At 43.6% G+C, this 12,517-nt stretch overlaps 6 non-coding genes across 6 annotated transcripts; all 6 read right to left on the bottom strand.

Moving 5' to 3' along the window:
* Nucleotides 1–1,009: 1,009 nt before the first annotated feature.
* trnas-aga (transfer RNA serine (anticodon AGA)) lies at nucleotides 1,010–1,091 on the bottom strand. The gene has a single exon. It is a non-coding gene; the product is annotated as a tRNA-Ser (tRNA).
* A 1,906-nt stretch (nucleotides 1,092–2,997) lies between these two features.
* trnas-aga (transfer RNA serine (anticodon AGA)) lies at nucleotides 2,998–3,079 on the bottom strand. The gene has a single exon. It is a non-coding gene; the product is annotated as a tRNA-Ser (tRNA).
* A 1,885-nt stretch (nucleotides 3,080–4,964) lies between these two features.
* Nucleotides 4,965–5,046, bottom strand: trnas-aga (transfer RNA serine (anticodon AGA)). The gene has a single exon. It is a non-coding gene; the product is annotated as a tRNA-Ser (tRNA).
* A 1,903-nt stretch (nucleotides 5,047–6,949) lies between these two features.
* On the bottom strand, nucleotides 6,950–7,031 carry trnas-aga (transfer RNA serine (anticodon AGA)). The gene has a single exon. It is a non-coding gene; the product is annotated as a tRNA-Ser (tRNA).
* A 1,897-nt stretch (nucleotides 7,032–8,928) lies between these two features.
* On the bottom strand, nucleotides 8,929–9,011 carry trnas-aga (transfer RNA serine (anticodon AGA)). Its single transcript has one exon. It is a non-coding gene; the product is annotated as a tRNA-Ser (tRNA).
* Nucleotides 9,012–10,916: 1,905 nt separating this feature from the next.
* trnas-aga (transfer RNA serine (anticodon AGA)) lies at nucleotides 10,917–10,998 on the bottom strand. The gene has a single exon. It is a non-coding gene; the product is annotated as a tRNA-Ser (tRNA).
* Between the last annotated feature and the right edge of the window lie 1,519 nt (nucleotides 10,999–12,517).

Raw genomic sequence — 12,517 nt, 5'->3', positions numbered from 1 at the left:
ACCTACCTTTGCCTTGAATGAAATTACCTCCCCTCACTCCCGCCTTCCATACCTTGCAAACCACGGACGGCGAGACGTTCCCATTTTGGTTCATTTCCACATACTCCTCAATCACTTTCCCCATCTTAATGCAAAAAATCGGGTCTGCCATCAAACCCACAATGGCAAGTCATTGTTAACAATAAAGAAGAAGCCTGAGTTCAATGGAAGGTAGGTGGAGTTTGAAACAATGGTTATTTGAATTGCACCCACGGACGTCTTTAGAGTCACAAAGCAATGTTCGCGACTTGAGAGTTCTCATTTGATCGCCCTAAGGTTAAATTGGCAATGCTCGGTAACAGAACCCGGATCCAGTGCTTGGGAGACAGCCAATATTCCTGACTGACGGGTGAGTGAGGATTATTTCTCTCCATGCTGGTCTTGACTTGTTCCCTCTTAATTTCTAGTATTTATTCAACCACCTACAATATATTTGCGATATACACTATCCAAAAAGCATTCACATTGTCTTAGTTTGGAGATAGCCATGATTTAGAGTTGCCGGTGTTGGACTGTGGTGAGCACAGTAAGATGTCTTACAACACCAGGTTAACGTCCAACAGGTTTGTTTCGAAACACTTGCCTTTCTACATTCACCATAGCCAATCCCTGGACAAAATTGAAAATTGGAATTGTTGTTCGCATGATTCAGGCATTTTACTTCTCCCCTCCCTGGTCAACAACGCTTGCCCATGGCCTAAGTCTTCATCAGCAAGCTGAATGTACATCTCCGTTCGCTCATTAATAGCATATGTTCCATTGTAAAATTCTTATCCAGATAGCGCTGTGTACTTTTCCAATGACTAAATAATAACACACGTTGAACTGTGTCCCGACTTTTCAAATAGAGCGCACTCTGTTGGGGAAAACAACTCTTCTTTTTGCAAAGTGCGGGATACCATTTCGTATCAGACACCATTCGTTCCAAAGAACGTGGTGAAACTGGAACCTGAATGAGAAAAAGAACATACGTAGTCGGCAGGGTTCGAACCTGCGCGGGGAGACCCCAATGGATTTCTAGTCCATCGCCTTAACCACTCGGCCACGACTACATGAGCGCAAAAGCTGCTTCGGTGATTTGACGCGGAAGGTATTTTTTTATTCGGTAGGAGCAGGCAGACACACATAATACAATTCTGAACATTATTGTGTTCATAATAAGTATTCTTTCATTCAGAACCTGACGAAATCCAAACCCGAGATGAGCCAATAGCTTTTTTAAGGTTGCTATAGGAAAGTTTTGATAGCACCGCTTTGTTGAATTAGGAAATGCCATTTGATTTGATTTAAATTCGCAATTTGCTGTTGGACTCTGTGCATGTTCTTTCTGTATTTGCTGACAGGGCGATAATGCACCGACAGAAATCACAATACAAACTGGAGTTAGTGCTGGATTCTGAAAATGCAGGAATTATCCTCAGGGTCCTGAAACATATGGGTTAAAGCAAATCCATTAAATTTCAACACACAAAAACAGAAACTTCAGGGAAAACTCAGCCGGTCTGGCATCATCAGTGGAGAGAGAAACGGAGTTAACGTTTCCACTCCGCATCAACTAAAGAGAGGATTTTACATTTATTGTCAAATATCAGTTCGATACTCCCCTCGCTTCAGATCCAAAATGCCCAAATGTCACAAACATATTCTGAACATTCTTCTAAATCCACGAACCAGTTCACATTCAGATGCAGAAATACTCCCTCCCACCTCCCTCGCTGCTGCCTGCCGATGGAAATGACCCGTCAGCAATTCAATGGCTTGCTCACCATACTCATAGCCAATCCCTTTCGGGCCTCCATTGCTCAACCGCCCTCTCTTCCGATAGAAGATCAAACTTCACCGGCAACTTCTTCCTCCTCACTACATGTCCCTCTTCCGTGTGCATCAGATATATTCCATCGCCCGCCAAAATCTCCCCGATCAACGCTGCCCTTCCTAACGCGCCTCGCTAACTACCTTTGTCTTGAATGAAATGACCTCCCCTCACTCCCGCCTTCCATACCTTCCAAACCACGGACGGCGAGACGTTCCCATTTTGGTTCATTTCCACATACTCCTCAATCACCTTCTCCTCTTAATGCAACAAATTGGGTCTGCCATCAAACCCACAATGGCAAGTCATTGTTAACAATAAAGAAGAAGCCTGAGTTCAATGGACGGTAGGTGGAGTTTGAAACTATGGTTATTTGAATTGCACCCACGGACGTCTTTAGAGTCACAAAGCAACGTTCGCGACTTGAGAGTCCTCATTTGATCGCCCTAAGGTTAAATTGGCAATGCTCGGTAACAGAACCCGGATCCAGTGCTTGGGAGACAGCCAATATTCCTGACTGACGGGTGAGTGAGGATTATTTCTCTCCATGCTGGTCTTGACTTGTTCCCTCTTAATTTCTAGTATTTATTCAACCATCTACAATATATTTGCGATATACACTATCCAAAAAGCATTCACATTGTCTTAGTTTGGAGATAGCCATGATTTGGAGTTGCCGGTGTTGGACTGTGGTGAGCACAGTACGATGTCTTACAACACCAAGTTAACGTCCAACAGGTTTGTTCCGAAACGCTAGCTTTTCTACATTCACGATAGCCAATCCCTGGACAAAATTGAAAATTGGAATTGTTGCTCGCATGATTCAGGCATTTTACTTCTCCCCTCCCTGGTCAATGACGCTTGCCCATGTCCTAAGTCTTCATCAGCAAGCTGAATGTACATCTCCGTTCACTAATTAATAGCATATGTTCCATTGTCAAATTCTTATCCAGAAAGCGCTGTGTACTTTTCCAATCACTGAATAATAACACATGTTGAAATGTGTCCCGACTTTTCAAATAGAGCGCACTCTTTTCGGAACAACAACTCGTCTTTTTGCAAAGTGTGGGATACCATTTCGCATCAGACACAATTCGTTCCAAAGAACGTGGTGAAACTTGGACCTGAATGAGAAAAAGAACATACGTAGTTGGCAGGGTTCGAACCTGAGCGGTGAAACCCCAATGGATTTCTAGTCCATCGCCTTAACCACTCGGCCACGACTACACGAGCGCCAAAGCTGTTCCGGTGATTTGACGCGGAAGGTATTTTTCAATTCGGTAGTAGCAGGCAGGCACACATTCTACAATTCTGAATATTATTGAGTTCATAATAAATATTCTTTCATTCAGAACCTGACGAAATCCAAACCCGAGATGAGTCAACAGCTTTGTTAAGGTTGCTATAGGAAAGTTTTGATAGCACCGCTTTGTTGAATTAGGAAATGCCATTTGATTTGATTTAAATTCGCAATTTGCTGTTGGGCTCTGTGCATTTTCTTTCTGTATTTGTTGACAGGGCGATAATGCACCGACAGAAATCAAAATACAAACTGGAGTTAGTGCTGGATTCTGAAAATGCAGGAATTATCCTCAGGGTCCAGAAACATATGGGTTAAAGCAAATCCATTAAATTTCAACACACAAAAACAGAAACTTCAGGGAAAACTCAGCCGGTCTGGCATCATCAGTGGAGAGAGAAACGGAGTTAACGTTTCCACTCCGCATCAACTAAAGGGAGGATTTTACATTTATTATCAGATATAAGTTCGATACTCCCCTCGCTTCAGATCCAAAGTGCCCAAATGTCACAAAAGTATTCTGCACATTCTTCTAAATCCCCGAACCAGTTCACATTCAGATGCAGAAATACTCCCTCCCACTTCCCTCGCTGCTGCCTGCCGATGGAAATGACCCGTCAGCAATCCAATGGCTTGCTCACCATACTCATAGCCAATTCCTTGCGGGCCTCCATTGCTGAACCGCCCTCCCTTTCGATAGAAGATCAAACTTCACCTGCAACTCCTTCCTCCTCACTACATGTCCCGCTTCCGTGTGCATCAGATATATTCCATCGCCCGCCACCATTTCCCCGATCCACGCTGCCCTTCCTAACGCGCCTCGCTAACCACCTTTGTCTTGAATGATATGACCTCCCCCACCCTCACTACCGCCTTCCATACTTTCCAAACCACGGACGGCGAGACGTTCCCATTTTGGTTCATTTCCACATACTCCTCAATCACTTTCCCCATCTTAATGCAAAAAATCGGGTCTGCCATCAAACCCACAATGGCAAGTCATTGTGAACAATAAAGAAGAAGCCTGAGTTCAATGGAAGGTAGGTGGAGTTTGAAACTATGGTTATTTGAATTGCAGCCACGGACGTCTTTTGAGTCACAAAGCAACGTTCGCGACTTGAGAGTCCTCATTTGATCGCCCTAAGGTTAAATTGGCAATGCTCGGTAACAGAACCCGGATCCAGTGCTTGGGAGACAGCCAATATTCCTGACTGACGGGTGAGTGAGGATTATTTCTCTCCATGCTGGTCTTGACTTGTTCCCTCTTAATTTCTAGTATTTATTCAACCATCTACAATATATTTGCGATATACACTATCCAAAAAGCATTCACATTGTCTTAGTTTGGAGATAGCCATGATTTGGAGATGCCGGTGTTGGACTGTGGTGAGCACAGTAAGATGTCTTACAACACCAGGTTAACGTCCAACAGGTATGTTTCGAAACACTAGCTTTTCTGCATTCACCATAGCCAAAAGTGAAAATTGGAATTGTTGCTCGCATGATCCAGGCATTTTACTTCTCCCCTCCCTGGTCAATAACGCTTGCCCATGGCCTAAGTCTTCATCAGCAAGCTGAATGTACATCTCCGTTCACTCATTAATAGCATATGTTCCATTGTAAAATTCTTATCCAGAAAGCGCTGTGTACTTTTCCAATCACTGAATAATAACACATATTGAACTGTGTCCCGACTTTTCAAATAGAAAAACAACTCATCTTTTTGCAAAGTGTGGGATACCATTTCGCATCAGACACCATTCGTTCCAAAGAACGTGGTGAAACTTGAACCTGAATGAGAAAAAGAACATACGTAGCCGGCAGGGTTCGAACCTACGCGGGGAAACCTCAATGGATATCTAGTCAATCGCCTTTACCACTCGGCCACGACTACATGAGCGGAAAAGCTGCTACGGTGTTTTGACGCGGAAGGTATTTTTTTATTCGGTAGGAGCATGCAGACACACATAATACAATTCTGAACATTATTGTGTTATAATAAGTATTCTTTCATTCAGAACCTGACGAAATCCAAACGCGAAATGAGCCAATAGCTTTGTTAAGGTTGCTATAGGAAAGTTTTGATAGCACCACTTTGTTGAATTAGGAAATGCCATTTGATTTGATTGAAATTCGCAATTTGCAGTTGGACTCTGTGCATTTTCTTTCTGTATTTGATGACAGGGCGATAATGCACCGGCAGAAATCACAATACAACTGGAGTTACTGCTGGATTCTGAAAATGCAGGAATTATCCTCAGGGCCCAGAAACATATGAGTTAAAGCAAACCCATTAAATTTCAACACACAAAAACAGAAACTTCAGGGAAAACTCAGCCGGTCTGGCATCATCAGTGGAGAGAGAAACGGAGTTAACGTTTCCACTCCGCATCAACTAAAGAGAGGATTTTACATTCATTATCAAATATCAGTTCGATACTCCCCTCGCTTCAGATCCAAAATGCCCAAATGTCACAAAAATATTCTGAACATTCTTCTAAATCCACGAACCAGTTCACATTCAGATGCAGAAATACTCCCTCCCACCTCCCTCGCTGCTGCCTGCCGATGGAAATGACCCGCCAGCAATCCAATGGCTTTCTCACCATATTCACAGCCAATCCCTTGCGGGCCTGCATTGCTGAACCGCCCTCCCTTTCGATAGAAGATCAAACTTCACCGGCAACTCCTTCCTCCTCACTACATGTCCCTCTTCCGTGTGCATCAGATATATTCCATCGCCCGCCAACATCTCCCCGATCAACGCTGCCCTCCCTCCCGCGCCTCGCTACCTACCTTTGCCTTGAATGAAATTACCTCCCCTCACTCCCGCCTTCCATACCTTGCAAACCACGGACGGCGAGACGTTCCCATTTTGGTTCATTTCCACATACTCCTCAATCACTTTCCCCATCTTAATGCAAAAAAATCGGGTCTGCCATCAAACCCACAATGGCAAGTCATTGTGAACAATAAAGAAGAAGCCTGAGTTCAATGGAAGGTAGGTGGAGTTTGAAACTATGGTTATTTGAATTGCACCCACGGACGTCTTTAGAGTCACAAAGCAACGTTCGCGACTTGAGAGTCCTCATTTGATCGCCCTCAGGTTAAATTGGCAATGCTCGGTAACAGAACCTGGATCCAGTGCTTGGGAGACAGCCAATATTCCTGACTGACGGGTGAGTGAGGATTATTTCTCTCCATGCTGGTCATGAATTGTTCCCTCTTAATTTCTAGTATTTATTCAACAATCTACAATATATTTGCGATATACACTATCCAAAAAGCATTCACATTGTCTTAGTTTTGAGATAGCCATGATTTGGAGATGCCGGTGTTGGACTGTGAGCACAGTAAGATGTCTTACAACACCAGGTTAATGTCCAACAGGTTTGTTTCGAAACACTGGCTTTTCTGCATTCACCATTGCCAATCCCTGGACAAAATTGAAAATTGGAATTGTTGCTCGCATGATTCAGGCATTTTACTTCTCCCCTCCCTGGTCAATAACGCTTGCCCATGGCCGAAGTCTTCATCAGCAAGCTGAATGTACATCTCCGTTCACTCATTAATAGCATATGTTCCATTGTAAAATTCTTATCCAGAAAGCGCTGTGTACTTTTCCAATCACTGAATAATAACACATGTTGAACTGTGTCCCGACTTTTCAAATAGAGCGCACTCTGTTGGGAAAAACAACTCGTCTTTTTGCAAAGTGTGGGATACCATTTCGCATCAGACACCATTCGTTCCAAAGAACGTGGTGAAACTTGAACCTGAATGAGAAAAAGGGCATACGTAATAGGCAGGGTTCGAACCTCCGCGGGGAGACCCCAATGGATTTCTACTCCATCGCCTTAACCACTCGGCCACGACTACATGAGCGCAAAAGCTGCTTCGGTGATTTGACGCGGAAGGTATTTTTTTATTCGGGAGGAGCAGGCAGACACACATAATACAATTTTGAACATTATTGTGTTCATAATAAGTATTCTTTCATACAGAACCTGACGAAATCCAAACCCGAGATGAGCCAATAGCTTTGTTAAGATTGCTATAAGATTGTTTTGATAGCACCGCTTTGTTGAATTAGGAAATTCCATTTGATTTGATTTAAATTCGCAATTTGCTGTTGGACTCTGTGCATTTTCTTTCTGGATTTGTTGACAGGGCGATAATGCACCGACAGAAATCACAATACAAACTGGAGTTAGTGCTGGATTCTGAAAATGCAGGAATTATCCTCAGGGTCCAGAAACATCTGGGTTAAAGCAAATCCATTACATTTCAACTCACAAAAACAGAAACTTCAGGGGAAACTTAGCCGGTCTGGCATCATCAGTGGAGAGAGAAACGGAGTTAACGTTTCCACTCCGCATCAACTAAAGGGAGGATTTTACATTCATTATCAAATATAAGTTCGATACTCCCCGCGCTTCAGATCCAAAATGCCCAAATGTCACAAAAATATTATCAACATTCTTCTAAATCCACGAACCAGTTCACATTCAGATGCAGAAAAACTCCCTTCCAACTCCATCGCTGCTTCCTGCCGATGGAAATGACCCGCCAGCAATCCAATGGCTTGTTCACCATACTCATAGCCAATCCCTTGCGGGCCTCCATTGCTGAACCGCCCTCCCTTTCGATAGAAGATCAAACTTCACCTGCAACTCCTTCCGCCTCACTACATGTCCCGCTTCCGTGTGCATCAGATATATTCCATCGCCCGCCAACATTTCTCCGATCCACGCTGCCCTTCCTAACGCGCCTCGCTAACCACCTTTGTCTTGAATGATATGATCTCCCCCCTCACGACCGCCTTCCATAACTTCCAAACCACGGACGGCGAGACGTTCCCATTTTGGTTCATTTCCACATACTCCTCAATCACTTTCTCCTCTTAATGCAAAAAATCGGGTCTGCCATCAAACCCGCAATGGCAAGGCATTGTTAACAATAAAGAAGAAGCCTGAGTTCAATGGAAGGTAGGTGGAGTTTCAAACTATGGTTATTTGAATTGCTCCCGCGGACGTCTTTAGAGTCACAAAGCAACGTTCGCGACTTGAGAGTCCTCATTTGATCGCCACAAGGTTAAATTGGCAATGCTCGATAAGCGAACCGGGATCTAGTGCTTGGGAGACAGCCAACATTCCTGACTGACGGGTGAGTGAGGATTATTTCTCTCCATGCTTGTTCCCTCTTAGTTTCTAGTATTTATTCAACCATCTACAATCAATTTGCGATATACACTATCCAAAAAGCATTCACATTGTCTTAGTTTGGAGATAGCCATGATTTAGAGATGCCGGTGTTGGACTGTGGTGAGCACAGTACGATGTCTTACAACACGAGGTCAACGTCCAACAGGTTTGTTTTGAAACACTAGCTTTTCTGCATTCACCATCGCCAATCCCTGGACAAAATTGAAAATTGGAATTGTTGCTCGCATGATTCAGGAATTTTACTTCTCCCCTCCCTGGTCAACAACGCTTGCCCATGGCCTAAATCTTCATCAGCAAGCTGAATTTACATCTCCGTTCACTCATTAATAGCATATGTTCCATTGTCAAATTCTTATCAGGAAAGCGCTGTGTACTTTTCCAATCACTGAATAATAACACACGTTGAACTGTGTCCCGACTTTTCAAATACAGCGCACTCTGTTGGGAAAAACAACTCGTCTTTTGCAAAGTGTGGGATACCATTTCGCATCAGATACCATTCGTTGCAAAGAACGTGGTGAAACTTGAACCTGAATGAGAAAATGAATATACGTAGTCGGCAGGTTTCGAACTTGCGGGGTGGAAACCCCAATGGATTTCTAGCCCATCGCCATAACCACTCGGCCACGACTACACGAGCGCCAAGGCTGTTTCGGTGATTTTACGCGGAAGGTATTTTTTTATTCAGTAGTATCAGGCAGACATACATCATACAATTCTGAACATTATTGAGTTCATAATAAATATTCTTTCATTCAGAACCTGACGAAATCCAAACCCGAGATGAGCCAATAGCTTTGTTAAGGTTGCTATAGGAAAGCGTTCATAGCACCACTTTCTTGAATTAGGAAATGTCATTTGATTTGATTTAAATTCGCAATTTGCTGTTGGACTCTGTGCATTTTCTTTCTGTATTTGTTGACAGGGCGATAATGCACCGACAGAAATCACAATACAAACTGGAGTTAGTGCTGGATTCTGAAAATGCAGGCATTATCCTCAGGGTCCAGAAACATCTGGGTTAAAGCAAATCCATTAAATTTCAACACACAAAAACAGAAACTTCAGGGAAAACTCAACCAGTCTGGCATCATCAGTGGAGAGAGAAACGGAGTTAACGTTTCCACTCCGCATCAACTAAAGAGAGGATTTTCCATTTATTATCAAATATCAGTTCGATACTCCCCTCGCTTCACATCCAAAATGCCCAAATGTCACAAAAATATTCTGAACATTCTTCTAAATCCCCGAACCAGTTCACATTCAGATGCAGAAATACTCCCTCCCACCTCCCTCGCTGTTGCCTGCCGATGGAAATGACCCGCCAGCAATCCAATGGCTTTCTCACCATATTCACAGCCAATCCCTTGCGGGCCTCCATTGCTGAACCGCCCTCCCTTTCGATAGAAGATCAAACTTCACCGGCAACTCCTTCCTCCTCACTACATGTCCCGCTTCCTTGTGCATCAGATATGTTCCATCGCCCGCCAACATCTCCCCGATCAACGCTGCCTTCCTCCTGCGCCTCGCTAACCACCTTTGTCTTGAATGAAATGACCTCCCCTCACTCCCGCCTTCCATCCCTTCCAAACCACGGACGGCGAGACGTTCCCATTTTGGTTCATTTCCACATACTCCTCAATCACTTTCCCCATCTTAATGCAAAAAATCGGGTCTGCCATCAAACCCACATTGGCAAGTCATTGTTAACAATAAAGAAGAAGTCTGAGTTCAATGGAAGGTTGGTGGAGTTTGAAACTATGGTTATTTGAATTGCACCCACGGACGTCTTTAGAGTCACAAAGCAACGTTCGCGACTTGAGAGTCCTCATTTATCGCCATAAGGTTAAAATGGCAATGCTCGGTAACAGAACCCGGATCCAGTGCTTGGCAGACAGCCAACATTCCTGACTGACGGGTGAGTGAGGATTATTTCTCTCCATGCTGGTCTTGACTTGTTCCCTCTTAGTTTCTAGTATTTATTCAACCATCTACAATCAATTTGCGATATACACTATCCAAAAAGCATTCGCATTGTCTTAGTTTGGAGATAGCCATGATTTAGAGATGCCGGTGTTGGACTGTGGTGAGCACAGTACGATGTCTTACAACACCAGGTGAACGTCCAACAGGTATGTTTCGAAACACTAGCTTTTCTGCATTCACCATAGCCAATCCCTGGACAAAATCGAATATTGGAATTGTTGCTCGCATGATTCAGGCATTTTACTTCTCCCCTCCCTGGTCAATAACGCTTGTCCATGGCCTAAGTCTTCATCAGAAAGCTGAATGGACATCTCCGTTCACTAATTAATAGCATATGTTCCATTGTAAAATTCTTATCCAGATAGCGCTGTGTACGTTTCCAATCACTGAATAATAACACATGTTGAACTGTGTCCCGACTTTTCAAATAGAGCGCACTCTGTTGGGAAAAACAACTCGTCTTTTTGCAAAGTGTGGGATACCATTTCGCATCAGACACCATTCGTTCCAAAGAACATGGTGAAACTTGAACCTGAATGCGAAAAAGAACATACGTAGTCGGCAGGGTTCGAACCTGCGCGGGGAGACCCCAATGGATTTCTACTCCATCGCCTTAACCACTCGGCCACGACTACATGAGCAGGAAAGCTGGTTCGGTGATTTGCTGCGGAAGGTATTTTTTTATTCGGTAGGAGCAGGCAGACACACATAATACAATTCTGAACATTATTGTGTTCATAATAAATATTCTTTCATTCAGAACCTGACGAAATCCAAACCCGAGATGAGCCAATAGCTTTGTTAAAGATGCTATAGGAAAGTTTTGATAGCACCGCTTTGTTGAATTAGGAAATGCCATTTGATGTGATTTAAATTCGCAATTTGCTGTTGGACTCTGTGCATTTTCTTTCTGTATTTGTTGACAGGGCGATAATGCACCGACAGAAATCACAATACAAACTAGAGTTACTGCTGGATTCTGAAAATGCAGGAATTATCCTCAGGGTCCAGAAACATCTGGGTTAAATCAAATCCATTAAATATCAACTCACAAAAACAGAAACTTCAGGGAACACTCAGCCGGTCTGGCATCATCAGTGGAGAGAGAAACGGAGTTAACGTTTCCACACCACATCAACGAAAGGGAGGATTTTACATTTATTATCAAATATCAGTTCGATACTCCCTGCGCTTCAGACCCAAAATGCCCAAATGTCACAAAAATATTCTCAACATTCTTCTAAATCCCCGAACCAGTTCACATTCAGATGCAGAAATACTCCCTCCCACCTCCCTCGCTGTTGCCTGCCGATGGAAATGACCCGCCAGCAATCCAATGGCTTTCTCACCATATTCACAGCCAATCCCTTGCGGGCCTCCATTGCTGAACCGCCCTCTTCGAACTTGCGGGGTGGAAACCCCAATGGATTTCTAGCCCATCGCCATAACCACTCTATGGTTATTTGAATTGCACCCACGGACGTCTTTAGAGTCACAAAGCAACGTTCGCGACTTGAGAGTTCTCATTTGATCGCCCTAAGGTTAAATTGGCAATGCTCGGTAACAGAACCCGGATCCAGTGCTTGGGAGACAGCCAATATTCCTGACTGACGGGTGAGTGAGGATTATTTCTCTCCATGCTGGTCTTGACTTGTTCCCTCTTAATTTCTAGTATTTATTCAACCATCTACAATATATTTGCGATATACACTATCCAAAAAGCATTCGCATTGTCTTAGTTTGGAGATAGCCATGATTTGGAGATGCCAGTGTTGGACTGTGGTGAGCACAGTAAGATGTCTTACAACACCAGGTTAACGTCCAACAGGTATGTTTCGAAACACTAGCTTTTCTGCATTCACCATAGCCAATCCCTGGACAAAAGTGAAAATTGGAATTGTTGCTCGCATGATCCAGGCATTTTACTTCTCCCCTCCCTGGTCAATAACGCTTGCCCATGGCCTAAGTCTTCATCAGCAAGCTGAATTTACATCTCTGTTCACGAATTAATAGCATTTGTTCCATTGTAAAATTCTTATCCAGAAAGCGCTGTGTACTTTTCCAATCACTGAATAATAACACATGTTGAACTGTGTCCCGACTTTTCAAATAGAGCGCACTCTGTTGGGAAAAACAACTCGTCTTTTTGCAAAG

This window comes from Scyliorhinus torazame, chromosome 4 (genome assembly GCF_047496885.1).
Source record: "Scyliorhinus torazame isolate Kashiwa2021f chromosome 4, sScyTor2.1, whole genome shotgun sequence".
In the NCBI taxonomy this organism is placed as follows: domain Eukaryota; kingdom Metazoa; phylum Chordata; class Chondrichthyes; order Carcharhiniformes; family Scyliorhinidae; genus Scyliorhinus; species Scyliorhinus torazame.
This window is presented reverse-complemented; position numbering and strand designations above follow the sequence as displayed.